Genomic DNA, 18,884 nt, shown 5'->3' with positions numbered 1-18,884 from the left:
TGGTTATTAATAGCTTGCACTAGAGAATTCAAAATACTTGTATGAGAATAACTGCTCTACCACATACCAAATGCATGATCTTGGGAAAAGACGTTAAATTTTCAGAGATGGATTTCCCTCTCCCATGATAGCCTATTGCAACGTTTATTGGGGGACTAAATGAAATAAAGAATATAAAGTGAAGTGAAAGTTGCTCAGTCGTGTCAAACTCTGCGACCCCATGGACTGTAGCTCAATGCCAGATTCCTCTGTCCATGGGATTCTCCAGGCAAGAATAAAGGAGTGGGTTGCCATTTCCTTCTCAAAAAGAATAGATAGGTCAGCACATTTTCTGGTACATGGCAAATGCTCAATAAATATTAGCTGCTTAGAATGGGTGTTTTTAAAAGGGAGAAAATTTTGTCAGTGTATTTGTGAGTATGTTTGCTTGCATATGCAAAGACTACCTCTGGAAGGATAATGTCATTTGCCCTCAATGAAGAAAAAACCTGGTAGTTGGGAAAACAGTGCTAGTAAGACTTTTTCATTGTGTAGGCCATTTATGTCTCTTTTTTCAAAGAAATAAAACACTTTAAATCTCAATGTTCTTAATGTTTTAAATTTCAGAATATTAAATAAATATTGGCTTTACCATTTTTTTTCATTTCCCTTTACATTTATAACCAACAGTAAGAGAGTATTTCATGTTTTGCCAAAAAATATTTAAAGGTTATATACTAATCATAATTTTCCCAGTGATTATTAAGATCACTTTGGATGGTTTCAACTTGCAAGATCATTTTTATAATCCTGTACTACCTTGAAAAATAAGAATTATCTGTATATCCACCAAAGCAGAAAACCAATTTTTCTGTTAAGAGTGTCATTTTAAAAACACTTTTTCTGATTTTTGTCAGGCATTTCATTCATTTAACAAGTATCTTTGCATCATTATATATAGTAAAATAGGAACCAATTTATTGTGAATTCAAGAAAACTAGAAATAGAGACAGTGTTCTTAAAGTTTAATAACACTAAGTACTATTAACATTGTACTGTGTGATTTATAAAGAACCTTCACATAAAATTAATTTATTCCCTATACCACAGTCTATTATCCAGGAGCAGACTCCTTTGTGATGTTGCATTGCTCTTGGGAAAAAGGCAAAAGTATTTAATTTAGCATGACTGGCCCTGTCTAGTCTGCCTCATTAACTTCATATCCCACCTCCTTGCTCTCTCCACCCCAGCTGCACTGGCATTATTTTAGTCTCTAGATTCACCAGGCACACTCATGCCACAGCCTCTTGCCATATTGCTCTGTTTGCCTCCTTCCCTTTTCCATCAACTCACCTCCTACTTAATCTTCAATTCTACAAGTGTCGCTTATGCTGGGAGGAGATCTTCCCTTCGCCCCTTCCAGAACTGCTTTCTCTCTTCTCCCCCTCTCTCCATTCTAACGTGCAAGGACATAACAAAGGGCTCAGTTTCCCTGCAGTCCCATCAAGGTATTTGTTCTCCCAGCTCCCTCCTTTCAATGTCACTGCAGGTCTGCAGCATTCCTCCACAGACTCGGTGCCTCCTGTGAGGAAGGCAGCTCCCTCTACTTAGCCACTCTGTCTCTAGGCTCTATAAGCCACTCTATCTCTTGCTGTATTAGGCCTGGGGTGGAAATGTCCAATCCCTGCCCTACTCCCCCACCACTTATTTATAAATAACTGCTTTATTATACTCTCTCTGAATTATCTTATTTGTGCCCTGTATCAGGATCCTGACTACAATCTTGTTCCCAGTCCTCCTAATAGTTCTTTCTCCAACATGATCTCCTAAGACTTATGCCCTCATGCTAGTCCAAACAGCATACAGTCTTGACTGCAATATACTAGACTGCTTACAGCTCCCTGTTGTTCAGTCACTCAGTTGTGTAAGATTCTTTGAGACACCATGGACTGCATCACCCCAAGCTTCCCTGTCCATCACCATCACCTGGAGCTTGCTCAAATTCATGTCCATTGAATTGGTAATGCCATCCAACCATCTCATCCTCTGTCGTTCCCTTCTCCTCCTGCCTTCAATCTTTCCCAGCATCAGGGTCTTATCCAATGAATTGGCTCTTCCCATTAGGTGGTAAAGCATTGGAGATTCAGCTTCAGCATCAGCCCTTCCAATGAATATTCAGGACTAATTTCCTTTAGGATTAACTGGTTTGATTTCCATACAGTCCAAGGGACTCTCAAGTCTTCTGCAACATCATAGTTCAAATGCATCAGTTCCTCAGTGTTCAGCCTTCTTTATGGTCCAACTCTCACTTCAATACACAACTACTGGAAAAACCATAGCTTTGACTATATAGACTTTTGGTGGCAAAGTAATGTCTCTGCTTTTTAGTACACTGTCTAGCATTGTCATAGCTTTTCTTCCAAGGAGCAAGTGTCTTTTGATTTCATGGCTGCAGTAACCATCTGCAGTAATTTTGGAGCCCTTTTTATGCTTCAGCTCAGTTCAGTCACTCAGTTGTGTCCAACTCTTTGCGACACCACAAATTGCAGCATGCCAGGCCTCCCTGTCCATCATCAACACCTGGAGTTCACCCAAACTCATGTGCATCAAGTTAGTGATACCATCCAGCCACCTCATCCTCTGTTGTCCCCTTCTCCTGCCCCCAATCCCTCCCAGCATCAGGGTCTCGTCCAATGAGTCAACTCATCGTATAAGGTGGCCAAAGAATTGGAGTTTCAACCTCAGCATCAGTCCTTCAACAAACACCCAGGACTGGTCTCCTTTAGGATGGACTGGTTGGATATCCTTGCAGTCCAATTCAGTTCAGTCGCTCAGTTGTGTCTGACTCTTTGTGACCCCATGAATTGCAGCACACCAGGCCTCCTTGTCCATCACTAAATTCTGGAGTTCATTCAAACTCACATCCATCGAGTGGGTGATGCCATCCAGCCATCTCATCCTCTGTTGCCCCCTTCTCCTCCTGCCCCCAATCCCTCCCAGCATCAGAGTCTTTTGCAATGAGTCAACTCTTCCCATGAGGTGGCCAAAGTACTGGAGTTTCAGCTTTAGAATCATTCCTTCCAATGAACACCCAGGACTGATCTCCTTTAGAATGGACTGGTTGGATCTCCTTGCAGTTCAAGGGACGCTCAAGAGTCTTCTCCAACACCACAGTTCAAAAGCATCAATTTTTTGGCACACAGCTTTCTTCACAGTCCAACTCTCACATCCATACATGACCACTGGAAAAACTATAGCCTTGACTAGATGGACCTTTGTTGGCAAAGTAACATCTCTGCTTTTTAATATATTATCTAGGTTGGTCATAACTTTCCTTTGAAGGAGTAAGCATCTTTTAATTTCATGGCTGGAATCACCATCTGCAGTGATTTTGGAGCCCCCCCAAATAAAGTCTGACACTGTTTCCCCATGAAGCGATGGACCAGATGCCATGATCTTAGTTTTCTGAATGTTGAGCTTTAAGCCAACTTTTTCACTCTTCTCTTTCACTTTCATCAAGAGGCTTTTTAGCTCCTCTTCACTTTCCAGCATAAGGGTGGTGTCATCTGCATATCTGAGGTTATTGATATTTCTCCCGGCAATCTTGATTCCAGCTTGTGCTTCTTCCAGTCCAGCGTTTCTCATGATGTACTCTGCATGTAAGTTAAATAAGCAGGGTGACAATATACAGCATTGACGTACTCCTTTCCCTATTTGGAACCAGTCTGTTGTTCCATGTCCAGTTCTAACTATTGCTTTCTGACCTACATATAGATTTCTCAATAGGCAGGTCAGGTGGTCTGGTATTCCCATCTCTCTCAGAATTTTCCACAGTTATATTGTGATCCACACAGTCAAAGGCTTTAGCATAGTCAATAAAACAGAAATAGATGTTTTTCTGGAACTCTCTTGCTTTTTCCATGATCTAGCAGATGTTGGCAATTTGATCTCTGGTTCCTCTGCCTTTTCTAAAACCAGCTTGAACATCTGTTAGTTCACAGTTCACATATTGCTGAAGCCCAGCTTGGAGAATTTTGAGCATTAATTTGCTAGCATGTGAGATGAGTGCAATTGTGCGGTAGTTTGAGCATTCTTTGGCATTGCCTTTCTTTGGGATTGGAATGAAAACTGACTTTTTCCAGTCTTGTGGCCACTGCTGAGTTTTCCAAATTTGCTGGCATATTGAGTGCAGCACTTTCACAGCATCATCTTTCAGGATTTGAAATAGCTCTACTTAATTCCATCACCTCCACTAGCTTTGTTCATAGTGATGCTTTCTAAGGCCCACTTGACTTCACATTCCAGGATGTCTGGCTCTAGATTAGTGATCACACCATCATGATTATCTTAGTCGTCAAGATCTTTTTTGTCCAGTTCTTCTGTGTATTCTTGCCACCTCTTCTTAATATCTTCTGCTTCTGTTAGATCCATACCATTTCTGTCCTTTATTGAGCCCATCTTTGCATGAAATGTTTCCTTGGTATCTCTAATTTTCTTGAAGAGATCTCTAGTCTTTCCCTTTCTGTTGTTTTCCTCTATTTCTTTGCATTGATCACTGAGGAAGGCTTTCTTATCTCTCCTTGCTATTCTTTGGAACTCTGCATTCAGATGCTTATATCTTTCTTTTTCTCCTTTTTTTTTCACTTCTCTTCCTTTCACAGCTATTTGTAAGGCCTCCCCAGACAGCCATTTTGCTTTTTTGCATTTCTTTTCCACGGGGATGTTCTTGATACCTGTCTCCTGTACAATGTCATGAGCCTCCGTCCATAGTTCATCAGGCACTCTATCTGTCAGATCTAGTCCCTTAAATCTATTTCTCACTTCCACTGTATAATCACAAGGGATTTGATTTAGGTCATACCTGAATGGTCTAGTGGTTTTCCCTACTCTCTTCAATGTAAGTCTGAATTTGGCAATAAGGAGTTCATGATCTAAGCCACAGTCAGCTCCTGGTCTTGTTTTTGTTGACTGTATATAGCTTATTCATCTTTGGCTGCAAAGAATATAATCAATCTGATTTTGGTGTTGACCATCTGGTGATGTCCATGTGCAGAGTCTTCTCTTGTGTTGTTGGAAGAGGGTGTTTGCTATGACCAGTGCATTTTCTTGGCAAAACTCTATTAGTCTTTGCCATGCTTCATTCCGCATTCCAAGGCCAGATTTGCCTGTTACTCCAGGTGTTTCTTGACTTGCTACTTTTGCATTCCAGTCCCTTAGAATGAAAAGGACATCTTGTTTGGGTGTTAGTTCTAAAAGGTCTTGTAGGTCTTCATAGAACCATTCAACTTCAGCTTCTTCAGCATTACTGTTTGGGGCATAGACTTGGATTACTGTGATATTGAATGGTTTGCCTTGGAAACGAACAGAGGTCATTCTGTCATTTTTGAGACTGCATCCAAGTGCTGCATTTCAGACTCTTTTGTTGACCATGATGGCTATTCCATTTCTTCTGAGGGATTCCTGCCCACAGTACTAGATATAATGGTCGTCTGAGTTAAATTCACCCATTCCAGTCCATTTTAGTTCACTGATTCTTAGAATGTCTACGTTCAGTCGTGCCAACTCCTGTTTGACCACTTCCAGTTTGCCTGATTCATGGACCTAACATTCCAGGTTCCTATGCAATACTGCTCTTTACAGCATCAGACCTTGCTTCTATCACCAGTCATGTCCACAAGGGACGCTCAAGAGTATTCTCCAACACCACAGTTCAAAAACATCAATTCTTTGGCACTCACCTTTCTTCACAGTCCAACTCTCACATCCATACATAACCACTGGAAAAACCATAGCCTTGACTAGATGGACCTTTGTTGACAAAGTAATATCTCTGCTTTGAATATGCTATCTAGGTTGGTCATATCTTTCCTTCCAAGGAGTAAGTGTCTTTTAATTTCATGGCTGCAATCACCATCTGCAGTTACTTTGGAGCCCCCCAAAATAAAGTCTGACACTGTTTCCACTGTTTCCCCATATATTTCCAATGAAGTGATGGGACCAGATGCTATGATCTTAGTTTTCTGAATGTTGAGCTTTAAGCCAACTTTTTCACTCTCCACTTTCACTTTCATCAAGAGGCTTTTTAGTTCCTCTTCACTTTCTGCCATAAGTGTGGTATCATCTGCATATCTGAAGTTATTGATATTTCTCCCAGCAATCTTGATTCCGATTTGTGCTTCATCCAGCCCAGCATTTCTCATGATGTATTCTGTATAAAAGTTAAATAAGCAGAGTGACAATATACAGCCTTGATGCACTCCTTTTCCTATTTGGATTTTCTTTATTATTCACTTTTCAAAATATCCACCCCACAACTCAGAAGTATTCTCTTCCTAAAAGCTTTGACACCCTCATGCTGCAAACTTCTGGCTTGGGTAGCCATTTGAGCTCCCATAACACTCTAACTGTCTATACCATGGCGTTTATCACTCTGTGATTGACTTAATGCATTTGTCTTTCCTACAAGGCTCTGAATCACAAAGTCTGTAGTTTCTAGTCCCCCAGGGCCTAATAAACTGTCTGGCATATGATAGCTATTCAATAAATGAAAACTGCAAAGTTGTATATAAAGTCTAGCTAAAGTAGTTCAGAGGATTCCTATAATATATATTAAGGCACAGTAGATTATCAGCATGTTTATCTCTTTTCCCAAGACACTTTTTTTCTCCAAATACAGTATCTTAGTAAGAATACAGTTACCATAGCCAAAATACTGCAGTAAGTGTACAGAATGATGTAATTTCCTTCATCAGACATTTATTCCTTCTGAAAATGAAATCTTTAAGCTTATTTCTCAGTTCTTCTTTACTGAGCACTGTGTTTCTTCAGTTTTGTCAAAGAAAATACAGTACATTGAAAAGCAAGAATGACCCAGAAAATTGGGTCAAGAAAGGTTTTGGAAGGTTTTCTCCAGGTAAAATATGAATTTTTCATAGCTTTGCTACCCCCACACTATTGCAATATTAATGCCTATTTACCACTTATTTAAATGCTTTTATTAAAATTATTTTTCTGTTTTATTGTATGGTTACCTCTTCCTCCCTCCTTCTCCAATCAGCCACATTATTCTTCACCCTGTTCTTTAAAGAATGTTATGGTGTGCCAACTAAATTTCCCTAGCCCTTTCAGGATTAAAGTGCTTATCGCTTCAGTTGCTGGGAATGTTGACAGTTGATGCTCACAGCTCAAGCCTCCTTTTTAAGGATCACCTTCAGCTGAGCAGAGCTACAGTTATATCACACCTCCTTCCTGGTGACAGTCCACCTCCAAACATGGAGGGTTAGTCAACATGGAGGGTTAGGTGGGGGAAGGCAAATAGAGAAGGTAGAGCAAAAAGACTCCCTTGGTCCAGTTAGAAATGACTATGCAAGAATATCCCAGCTCCAGAGGTCTCAACTGAGCTGCTCTTGTGATTGCAGCCTAGCCCAGTCTTGCCCTCAGCTTAATCTACTGTACTTTCCTTCATTTCCCTTCAATGGTTGACTCTGGGACCACTCCTACATAAACTTCCTGCACTCCAACCTCTATCTCAGAGTCTGCTTTTGGGGAACCAATAAGAACCCTCAAGAAGACACTCATGTAAATAAGCTAATATGAATTCTTCCATGCTTCCTTCCATGACTGTTTCATATGGGCAAATAAATATACATATATATTATAAATATATGATTTTTGCTTTTTAAAATGAGATCTTAATATAAATTCCTTAATTTTCCCATTCAAAAGCACTATTATACCTATTAATATATATAGGTATTAATATCTATATAGGTATAGATTTCCTCTAGGCAATTTGTATTGCTTCAAAGCTTTAATTCATTCTATTAGCAGGTAAATAATATTCCAAGGTATTGTTGTTGTTTAGTCACTAAATAATGTCTAATTCTCTTGTGATCCCATGGATTGTAGCTCACCAGGCTCCTCTGTCCATGGGATTTTCCAGGCAAGAATACTACATTGGATTGCCATTTCCTTCTCCAGGGAATCTTCCCAACCCATCAGTTCAGGTCAGTACCTCAGTCGTGTCCGACTCTTTGCGACCCCATGAACCGTAGCACAGCAGGCCTCCCTGTCCATCACCAACTCCCGAAGTCCACCCAAACCCAGGTCTATCGAGTCGGTGATGCCATTCAACCAACTCATCCTCTATCGGCTCCTTCTCCTCCTGCCCTCAATCTTTCCCAGAATCAAGGTCTTTTCCAATGAGTCAGCCCTTCACATCAGGTGGCGAAAGTATTGGAGTTTCAGCTTCAGCATCAGTCTTTCCAATGAACACCCAGGACCGATCTCCTTTAGGATGGACTGGTTGGATCACCTTGCAGTCCAAGGGACTCTCAAGAGTCTTCTCCAACACCACAGTTCAAAAGCATCAATTCTTTGATGCTCAGCTTTCTTTATAGTGCAACTCTCACATCCATACATGGCCACTGGAAAAACCATAGCCTTGACTAGACCAACCTTTCTTGCCAAAGTAATGTCTCTGCTTTTGAATATGCTGTCTAGGTTGGTCATAACTTTCCTTCCAAGGAGTAAGCGTCTTTTAATTTCATGGCTGCAATCACCATCTGCAATGATTTTGGAGCCCAGAAAAATAAAGTCAGCCACTCTTTCCACTGTTTCCCCATCTATTTTCCATAAAGTGATGGGACCGGATGCCATGATCTTAGTTTTCTGAATGTTGAGCTTTAAGCCAACTTTTTCACTCTCTTCTTTCACTTTCATCAAGAGGCTCTTTAGTTCAGGATCAAACCAAATCCTCCTGCATCCAGGAGGATTCTTTACCACCAGGCCACCAGGAAAGCCCATTCCATGGTATAGACATATAATATATTCAATCACTCATCTTTGGATGGAGACCCACCTTCTTACAGTACTACTTGATTTTGGTTTCCATGAACAGTGCTGGAGTGGATATTATTGTACATATCATATCAGATGGTACTTCTATTTCTGTAGGATAGATTTCTAATGGTGGCACTAGGTTCAGCAGTATGTATATACTAAACATATATTGCCAGATTTATTTTCAAAACTCTATAAAATTCACACTAATGCAGAAGAGAACTTATGAAGTGATTCTATATATTTCAATTTGACACACTTCTTTCTTGCCCTCTACTGTAGCCAAGGGATTTTGTATGAAACTTCTTTTTCAGGGTGAAAATATAGAAAGGTCCCCCAAACACTCTTAAACAAGTTTTTAACAGCTTACAAAACATGGAAACTATCCTTTTTTTTTTAATTTTTATTGAAGTGCAGTTGATTTACAATATTGTATTAGTTTCAGGTGTACAGCAAAGTGAATCAGTTATACATATACATATCTCCTATCTTTTTAAGATTATTTTCCCATGTGAAAGTACCTTTTTAAAAGCAAAAGTACTGTTTTCATTGTAGGCCAAGTCCAGAGTTATTTTAAATTAGTATCAAAACAGAATTAGAGGCTAAATAAATGTTAGTTTTTAAAAGCAGAAAACAATATACAAATTATCATGTTCAAATTTTAAATGCAGTTAGGTGCAAGGTTAACTAAATGTTACCCTCCATGATTTCAAAAGCAAATAATTATGGAAATTTAAAAATACAAGACAAAACTATTAAGTTCTTAAGTGTACTTCTCATGACAGTTAAAATAAATGTACATTACATAAACCTCAACTACTAGCCATTTGAAAATTTGTTGTGATTTGCAAGGAAAACAGTTTTCCTCATTGTTTTAGATAAACTAGAAGTTAATGAACTAAGTATTCCAGTATAGCATTATCATAAATAAATACAAATCTACAATGAGATTTAATCAAATTGAGTTGAACAATACATTTTCCCAAGTATATTTTGCACAAAACAACAGGCTGAGGAGTAATTATTTTTATGCATGGGCACTTGACATTTTCACTTTGAAAAACATTTCATCTAGTAAAGTCAATACTATTTGTAAGCGCAACCTATTGGTTGTTAATGTTAGGACACCATCTTGTGGATAAGGCATCTAATTTGGAAAACTGTCTGAAATCACTTACAAAACAAAAGGTAAAAAATTTTCTAAGTATCACAGAAACAAATCCATAGCTTTATCTTTATTTTATTAGCATGTTTACACAAAATAAACATGTTTATTAGCATGTTTAAATACTAGGAAAAGAATACTGAATAATTTTTACTAAAAAAGCATTTTTCCCTGTGTGTATCAGCTACAAACCAAATGCTATATTTCAAAATAGCTATAAAGGCATTTTAATGGAAAAAATTTCCAGAGAATTAATGAAATCTGTATTCAGTTCAGTTCAGTTCAAGTCACTCAGTCGTGTCCGACTCTTTGCGACCCCATGAATCACAGCACACCAGGCCTCCCTGTCAATCACCAACTCCCGGAGTTCACTCAAACTCATGTCCATCAAGTCGGTGATGCCATCCAACCATCTCATCCTCTGTCGTCCCCATCTCCTCCTGCCCCTAATCCCTCCCAGCATTAGGGTCTTTTCCAATGAGTCAACTCTGCATAAGCTGGCCAAAGTATTGGAGTTCCAGCTTCAGCATCGGTCCTTCCAATGAACACCCAGGACTGATCTCCTTTAGAATGGACTGGTTGGATCTCCTTGCAGTCCAAGGGACTGTCAAGAGTCTTCTCCAACACCACAGTTCAAAAGCATCAATTCTTCAGCACTCAGCTTTCTTTATAGCCCAACTCTCACATCCATACATGACCTCTAGAAAAGCCATAACCTTCACTAGAAGGACCTTTGTTGCCAAAGTAATGTCTTTGCTTTTTAATATGCTATCTAGGTGGGTCATAACTTTCCTTCCAAGGAGTAAGTGTCTTTTAATTTCGTGGCTGGAATCACCATCTGCAGTGATTTTGGAGCCCAGAAAAATAAAGTCAGCCACTGTTTGCACTGTTTCCTCATCTATTTGCCAAGAAGTGATGGAACTGGATGCCATGATCTTAGTTTTCTGAATGTTGAGCTTCAAGCTAACTTTTTCATTCTCTTCTTTCACTTTCATCAAGAGGCTCTTTAAGTCTTCTTCACTTTCTGCCATAGGGTGGTATCATCTGCATATCTGAGGTTATTGATATTTCTCCCAGCAATCTTGATTCCAGCTTGTGCTTCTTCCAGCCCAGCATTTCTCATTTGTACTCTGCATATAAGTTAAATAAGCAGGGTAACAATATACAGCCTTGACATACTCCTTTCCCGATTTGTAATCAGTCTGTTGTTCCATGTCCAGTTCTAACTGTTGCTTCCTGACTTGCATACAGATTTCTCAAGAGGCAGGTCAGGTGGTCTGGTATTCCCATCTCTTGAAGAATTTTCTGCAGTTTATTGTGATCCACACAGTCAAAGGCTTTGGCATAGTCAATAAAGCAGAAATAGATGTTTTCTGGGATTCTCTTGATTTCTCAATGAATCAGAGGATGTTGGCAATTTGTTCTCTGGTTCTTCTGCCTTTTCTAAAACCAGTTTGAATATCTGGAAGTTCACGGTTGACGTATTGCTGAAGCCTGGCTTGGAGAATTTTAATCATTACTTTACCTGTGTGTGAGATGAGTGCAATTGTGCAGTAGTTTGAGCATTCTTTGACATTGTCTTTCTTTAGGATTGGAATGAAAACTGACCTTTTCCAGTCCTGTGGCCACTGCTGAGTTTGCCAAATTTGCTGGCATATTGAGTGCAGCACTTTCACAGCATCATCTTTCAGGATTTGAAATAGCTCTACTGGAATTCCATCACCTCCACTAGCTTTGTTCGTAGTGATGCTTTCTGAGGCCCACTTGACTTCACATTCCAGGATGTCTGGCTCTAGGTAAGTGATCACACCATCATGATTATCTGGTTCGTGAAGATCTTTTCTGTCCAGTACTTCTGTGTATTCTTGCCACCTCTTCTTAATATTTTCTGTCTGTTAGGTCCCTACCATTTCTGTCCTTTATTGAGCCCATCTTTGCATGAAATGTTCCCTTGGTATCTCTCATTTTCTTGAAGAGATCTCTCGTCTTTCCCGTTCTATTGTTTTTCTCTATTTCTTTGTATTAATAGCTGAGGAAGCCTTTCTTATCTCTCCTTGCTATTCTTTGGAACTGCATTCAGATGGGTATATCCCCTTTTTTCCTTTGCTTTTCACTTAAGAATCTCAAATATCAAATTGGTTTTCACTTTAAAATGAATTAACATTTCCATTAGCCTCACTAAAATCAAAAAGTCTTTAATACTTATAGGAATACTGATTCAATAGGACTTTATGAAAGATTAGCAGAGCATAGTATCTGGAGGGCTAGGCACTATTTCTGGAACAGCCACCCACCTTGGACAAATCAATTCACTTATTTTGTCTTAGTTATCACAGCTGACAAAAGGAATAATGGCAGCTTAACCAGGCAGTATTTGCAAAGGTATAAAACACTTTTACAAAACACTATGTGTAAAACTTCTTTCTTGTCACTAAGTCATGTCTGACTCTTTTGTGATCCCCTGGACTATAGCCCTCCAGGCTCCTCTGTCCACTGGGATCTCTAGGCAAGAATACTGGAGAGGGTTGCCATTGCCTTCTCCAGGGGATCTTCTGGACCCAGGGGTTGAATCCATATCTCCTGCATCATCAGGCAGATCCTTTACCACTGAGCCACCAGGGACGCCCCAAATTTCTTTGTCCACCATAATATGGGAAGTGAAAAGAGTAATGGATCCAATTTTATTCTTGTTTTCAAGCCCTGACCAGAAACAGCTGGTTTCTTTAGCACTTTTTAAAATGACATTGATCACCCCTACACTCTCCCAACATATTTTCCTTTTTCCTTTCCATAAGGTTTTTTTGGGTGGGGTCTAAAAAAACTTACATAAACCATCTTGGCTAACACATCAGCCATGTGACTTGGGGAAAGCAATTACACCCACTTAATGCTGAAAGGATTTAAAATTCAGGTCTGAGTTGAAATCTGACTTCTTCACTTACTAGTTGTGTCGCTTTGGGTAAATTATAAAGCTTTCTCTCTGTTTTCTCATTTTCTTGAAAGGGTTATGAAGAATGTTACTTTAAAGTGTGTAAAGCATTTACCACAGTGATTGAATTGTGTCAAGTGGGATATGGCAAAAAATGAAAGTTTATCATAATTATTATAAATGGATACTATTTAATTTGAACTTCTTCCCAAACTTGAAAATAAGCCAGAGTATATCCATCATTCACAATATTTGTAAAATAAATAATGCTGTTCTGCATTAATGGCCACAGAATATCTGGTCCAAAATGGTACTTTGATGGAGTCTGAATTGATTTTCTCTAAATAACTGAAGTTTTAAAACAATTTGTAATTTCCCTCCTGCACCACAGTATGCAGAAAACAGTACATTCAACCCTTGGAAAGCCTTAAATCTCCACAGATCATTAGTCTATAATGAAAATAATTAGTTATAATCTTTGACTTACAAAGGTGACTTACCTTTCCTGTAATGGATTTGAAGCTGCTTCAGTTAATGTGAGGTCAAGTTTCAACAAACTGCAGACTGTTCAAATAGTTTAGTTACAAAGGTGATCAGATGTCTTGGTGAAGGAACCAGAGAAAAGCCCTTGGTCTCTCTTATTGTTGTTGTGCAATCCTTTAAAAAGCAAAAATGCCAAATGGCTGTTTTGGAAATTGATAAAGCATTGTTTGTAGCAAAATATGTGACTATTAATTTATTGAACTAAAAATGCAATTAATTAAAACAAAAACATTTAACAAATGAACAAAAAGACATCTCAGGAAATAGTCAATATGGCCCTCATCATCCTTTGTTTTCTTTTCTAAATTAGTTTCTGAACTTCCTTTCTGGGTCAGCTCAATTCTCAATATTTCTCTTAATTCTTCCCTATCCGTCACGATTAATAATGACTGCACTAGGCCATCTTATACTAGATTTTATTCCAAATTTAAAAGTTGGGGGCAAATCAAGATAGTCCAGGCAAACAAAAAACCTAGGATTCCATCATATTCAGAGCCCTTATATACAAGTTTAGCACTTACCTTGTATGGAAAAAAAGCTGATTTTTTTTATGTTCACAGAAATATGAACATCTTTTTTCATATTCACACTAGAGGATTTATTGCATACATAATATTTGAATTCATTTGAATTACCATTCATTTCATGTTTTTCTCAATAACAACTGGATCACATTATTCACACTCAAAAATATTGAAGGTAAAGTACAGGGATATAGTTCCAAATTCTTTTCAAAAATAGGTGTATTTGAAAAATCCATGACATATTCTGTTATGTCCTCATCTCTACCCTTTGAAAATCATTATCTTACCATGTTAGCACTATGCTGAGCTATAATAGGTATTTAATATAGATTTGTGGATTTCATAAGGACTTTCTGTTAATCTATTGCTTTCATGCCAATCTTAGATTTCTTTCTTCCTGTAACAAAATATGTCTATCATACATCTCATAGAAAAGAGCCATGTATTTCAATATGCTATATTTTAAGATAATTCCTAATATATATTTTTCATAATTTCAAATATTAGCGTTTTTGAAGCTTGGTTACAATATTTTTTAAATTATACTTTTATATACTCATAGTATATATTTAACAGCTTTTCAAGTGAAATCAATAGTGTTTTCTATCATGAGCTGATTCATTGACAGCAAAGAACTGAGAGAACTATTTCGCATATTACATTATTGCTTTCAATTGAGTCCAGATTGATCCAGTGCGTTTATGGTAAGAATTCATTGAAATCAATGGAGCTGAGCACAGATTAAAAATGCTCCATTGCTTTCTAAGAAGTGCAGTGATAAATGTTATTATATTTAATATCAGGAGCATCTTTCACCTCCCACCTCCCTACAACTTGTACACTGTTTTTAACCCAAGACAATATGATAGCTTTTCTTGTTTTCATGAAATATTTATGAAATGTGTTGCACAGAAAGCTAAGTTCTAGTTAAGAGTGCCAGATGATTATTGCTATAAATAGTAGTTACAATAAAAGAAATAAATTGAAAATGTCTTATCATTTATTTTTTAATTGAGTTTCTTATAAATTGACAATGCTACCATTTCACTTGTGTATTACAACCCAACAACTGAGATAATATTACAAGACTATTGTTAGAGGGGAAAAAAAGCAAGTCTAAGTTGCTTTTTCTCCAGTCCTGGTTATGCATTATACTGAGTTGTTCATCCTCCTGATATACCTTTTCCTGGTGACAGAGTACATGCATTGATATCTAGAAATTGGTTGAGCAACAGTATGTACTGGGTTGGCTAAAAGGTTCCTTTGGTTTTTAAGTCAAAATAAAAGACACATTTTTTTCATTTTCACCAAGAACTTTATTGAACAATGTATTCACCATTTTGTTCCACTAAGTTTTGCCATTTTTCAGGCAACTTCAGGACTCCATCTTCCCAAAGCTTTTTCTTTTTGAGCAAAGTACATTTCAGATGCCTTTTACAGTCTTCCAGGAAATTGAAATGTTTTCCATTAAGAGAATTTTGTAAAGACAGAAATAAATGGACATCTGACCGTCCAGTGTCTGGTGAATACAGTGGGTGAATCAGAACTTCCCAGCCAAGCTTAACAGTTTTTGCCTGGTCATCAAAGAAACATGTGGTCTTGCATTGTCCTGATGGGAGACAATGCGTTTTCTGTTGACTAATTATGGATGCTTTTCGTCAAGTGCTGCTTTCAGTTGATCTAATTGGGAACAGGACTTGTTGGCATTTATGCTTTGGTTTTCCAGAAGGAGCTCATAATAGGCACACCCTTCCAATCCTACCATATACACAACATCACTTCCTTTGGATGAAGACTGGCCTTTGGTGTGGTTGGTGGTACTTCACTTTGCTTGCCCCACAATCTCTTCCATTCCACATTAATGCACAGTATCCACTTTTCATTGTCCCTCACCATTTGTTTTAAAAACAGAACATTTTCATTATGTTTAATTAGAGAATAACATGTGGAAATACGGTCAAAAGGGGGTTTTTTCACTTAATTTATGTGGAACCCAAACATCAAAGCAATTAACATAACCAAGCTGGTACAAATGATTATAAACATTTGATTTGGATATTTTGAGTATGTTGGTTATCTCCCATGGAACATTGATTGTTCTCAGTTAATGTCTCAATTTGATCGCTATCAACCTGAACTGGCCTACTAGACCATGGAGCATTATCCAGTGAGAAATCTCCAGTATGAAACTTTGCAAACTACTTTTGACACATTTGATCAGTCACAGCACACTTTCCATACACTGCACAAATTACTTTTGTGCTTCAGTTGTGTTTTTGCCTTTCTTAAAATAATAAAGTGTAAGCCAAAAATGTTGCTTTTTTCTTCCATCTTCAATATCAAAATGGCTACACAAAAATTCACCAATTTGTTTTTGCATGCTGATATGACAGCTGTCACAATACAATATTACAAAACTGTTTTGAATAAGTTAAGGACATCTAATTACTACTAGAGCTATCTAGAAAAAAAACTGAATGAACCTTTTGGCCAACCCAATAATTAGAGAGTAATCAAAAGAGAAAACTTCTCTGCAAAAATGTCTGGTTTACATAATGCTAAAGTTAACCTCTTTGACCTACTGAGCATCACAGTTGAACAAAAGTAGGAGACAAAGTTGGCTATAATTTATTGGATTAAGCACTCTTTTATATGTAGGAAGATGCTCATCACAAGAGGAAAAGATAAAGCCCAGCAATATAATGAAATGTCAAAGAATCACTGACTACAGGTATTTTAACTGAAAATGGCTTTAAATATCATCTTGTCTTAATATGTTTACTACTCAGCTTTTGTTCAACTGAAGTAAAACAATAAAATTCATGGATGATCAATTGGAAAGAGAGAAATACTTTAAGGACAGGTGTTTAGAAACAACATTTTTTAAAAGAAACAAGGACTGCATACATTTAAAATGTTACAGTATTGTTGTTTTAAGAGAAAGAATTTTTTCAAATATGTATTGAATCTCGTCAATAATAAGAAACATCAAATCTTATTAATTACATAATTAACAGTTGCAAAATATATTAAACTACAAGAGGCACAGATGCAATTTGTATTCAAATTACTTTTTTTCTTTTTTAGGCTTCAGTAGATTTTACCAGAATTAGTTATAGTTATGATATCATATCTTGTTATTCCTCTCAAGTCTAACAGAAGTAAACTAAACGTGGTCCCTTGACTACAGACTTTTGCATTCTAATTCCATTAGGCAAACAACCCAAATCTGACCAAATATTGTTTATTTTTTTAAGAAATTTATAATTTTTAATGGAATATAATTGCTTTACAATGCTATGTTAGCTTCTTCTGTAGAATCACATGAATTAGCTTTATGTATACATATACCCCCTCCCTGTTGAGCCTCTCTCCCACCCTTCTAGGTCATCACAGAGCACCGATCTGAGTTCCTTGTGCTATATAACAGCATCTCACTAGCTATCAACTTTACCTCACACTGGACAGAATGGCCATCATCAAAAAATGTACAGATAATAAATTCTGGAGAGGGTGTGAATAAAAAGGAACTTTCTTAACAGTAGTGTGGGAATGTAAATTGACACAACCACTATGGAGAACAGTATGGAGGTTCCTTAAAAAACTAAAAATAAAACGACCATATGACCCAGAAATGTCACTCGTGGGCGTATACCCTAAGAAAACCATAATTTGCACATACCCCAATGTTCATTGCAGCACTATTTACAGTAACCAGGACATAGAAGCAACCTAGATGACCAACCTTTAAGAGAATCCTTTAAGAAACCCCATAAAGGAAAATGCAACTCTAGTTTCCAATATTGTCATACATTGAAAGGGCTTAATCTTGATGCATACTGGACCCAAATAGTATCAGCCAGTGAGGAGAAAATAACTTAGACCATACACAAAAAGAGAGGCTGAGTACAGTTGATAGTATTGGAATAGCTCACCCAATCTCCATGACAACTTCTCTGTGTAGTACTATCGTTTTGTTTAGATGTTTACTCTGTTCCCACTGACTGTGGGACACCAATTAAGGGGCCCAAATGGAAGAGAAAAACATAGATTAATCTAGACTATTCAAACATACACAATTACTCTAAGGTACTTAACTCTCTCTGGAATTGAGCTCAGGATCTCAAGAGAAAAGATATGCAGTTGATTTCATCACGAGGTGATGGCATCCTGAACAAACAGCCCATCACTTCCTGCTGCCTCTGGCCTCAATATTACCTTCGCAAAGATCTAATCCTATAACTTTTTCGTCTGTGTGGGAGAACCTCCCATGTGCATGTGTGCTTAGTTGCTTAGCCATGTCCAGCTCTTTACAATCCCGTGGACTGTACCCCATCAGGCTCCTCTGTCCATAGGATTTTCCAGGAAAGAATACTGGAGCGGGTTGCTCTTTCCTCTACCAGGGATATTCCTGATCTAGAGGTCGAATCCGTGTCTCCTGTGTCTCTTGCATTGACAGATGGATTCTTTACCACTGAGCCACCTAGGAAGTCCCATACTTTTCCAATAAATGTTTCCTAGTCTCACTCACTCTTAGGTTAGCTCAAATAAGTTTTCTGTTACTTTCATAAAAATATCCCAAGCATCACTAAGAAGCTGGCCTGAGTTTAGAACTGGCCTCAAAATAGAGAGAAGGGATGCTGATAGACAAAGTCAGTGTTCCAACAGCAGAATCAAAGTGATGAGGACTCATCAGTCTTGGTTATGTCAAGGTTTGATATTAAAGGAGATTCATAGCAGGGAAAAATGCACATTGGGAGGAGAACAGGTAGCAGGAACTATATTTTTACATTAACAATTGTATTGTCAGTACGGACCAACCAAGCCCTTCAAAATAGTAGGGCATTCAGGAATGAGGATGCTGGGAGTAGGACCCTGAGCTAGAGGAAGAGACTGGCAGTGA

This window comes from Budorcas taxicolor, chromosome 7 (assembly GCF_023091745.1).
Source record: "Budorcas taxicolor isolate Tak-1 chromosome 7, Takin1.1, whole genome shotgun sequence".
Lineage (NCBI taxonomy): Eukaryota > Metazoa > Chordata > Mammalia > Artiodactyla > Bovidae > Budorcas > Budorcas taxicolor.
Note: the sequence above shows the minus strand (reverse complement) of the source record.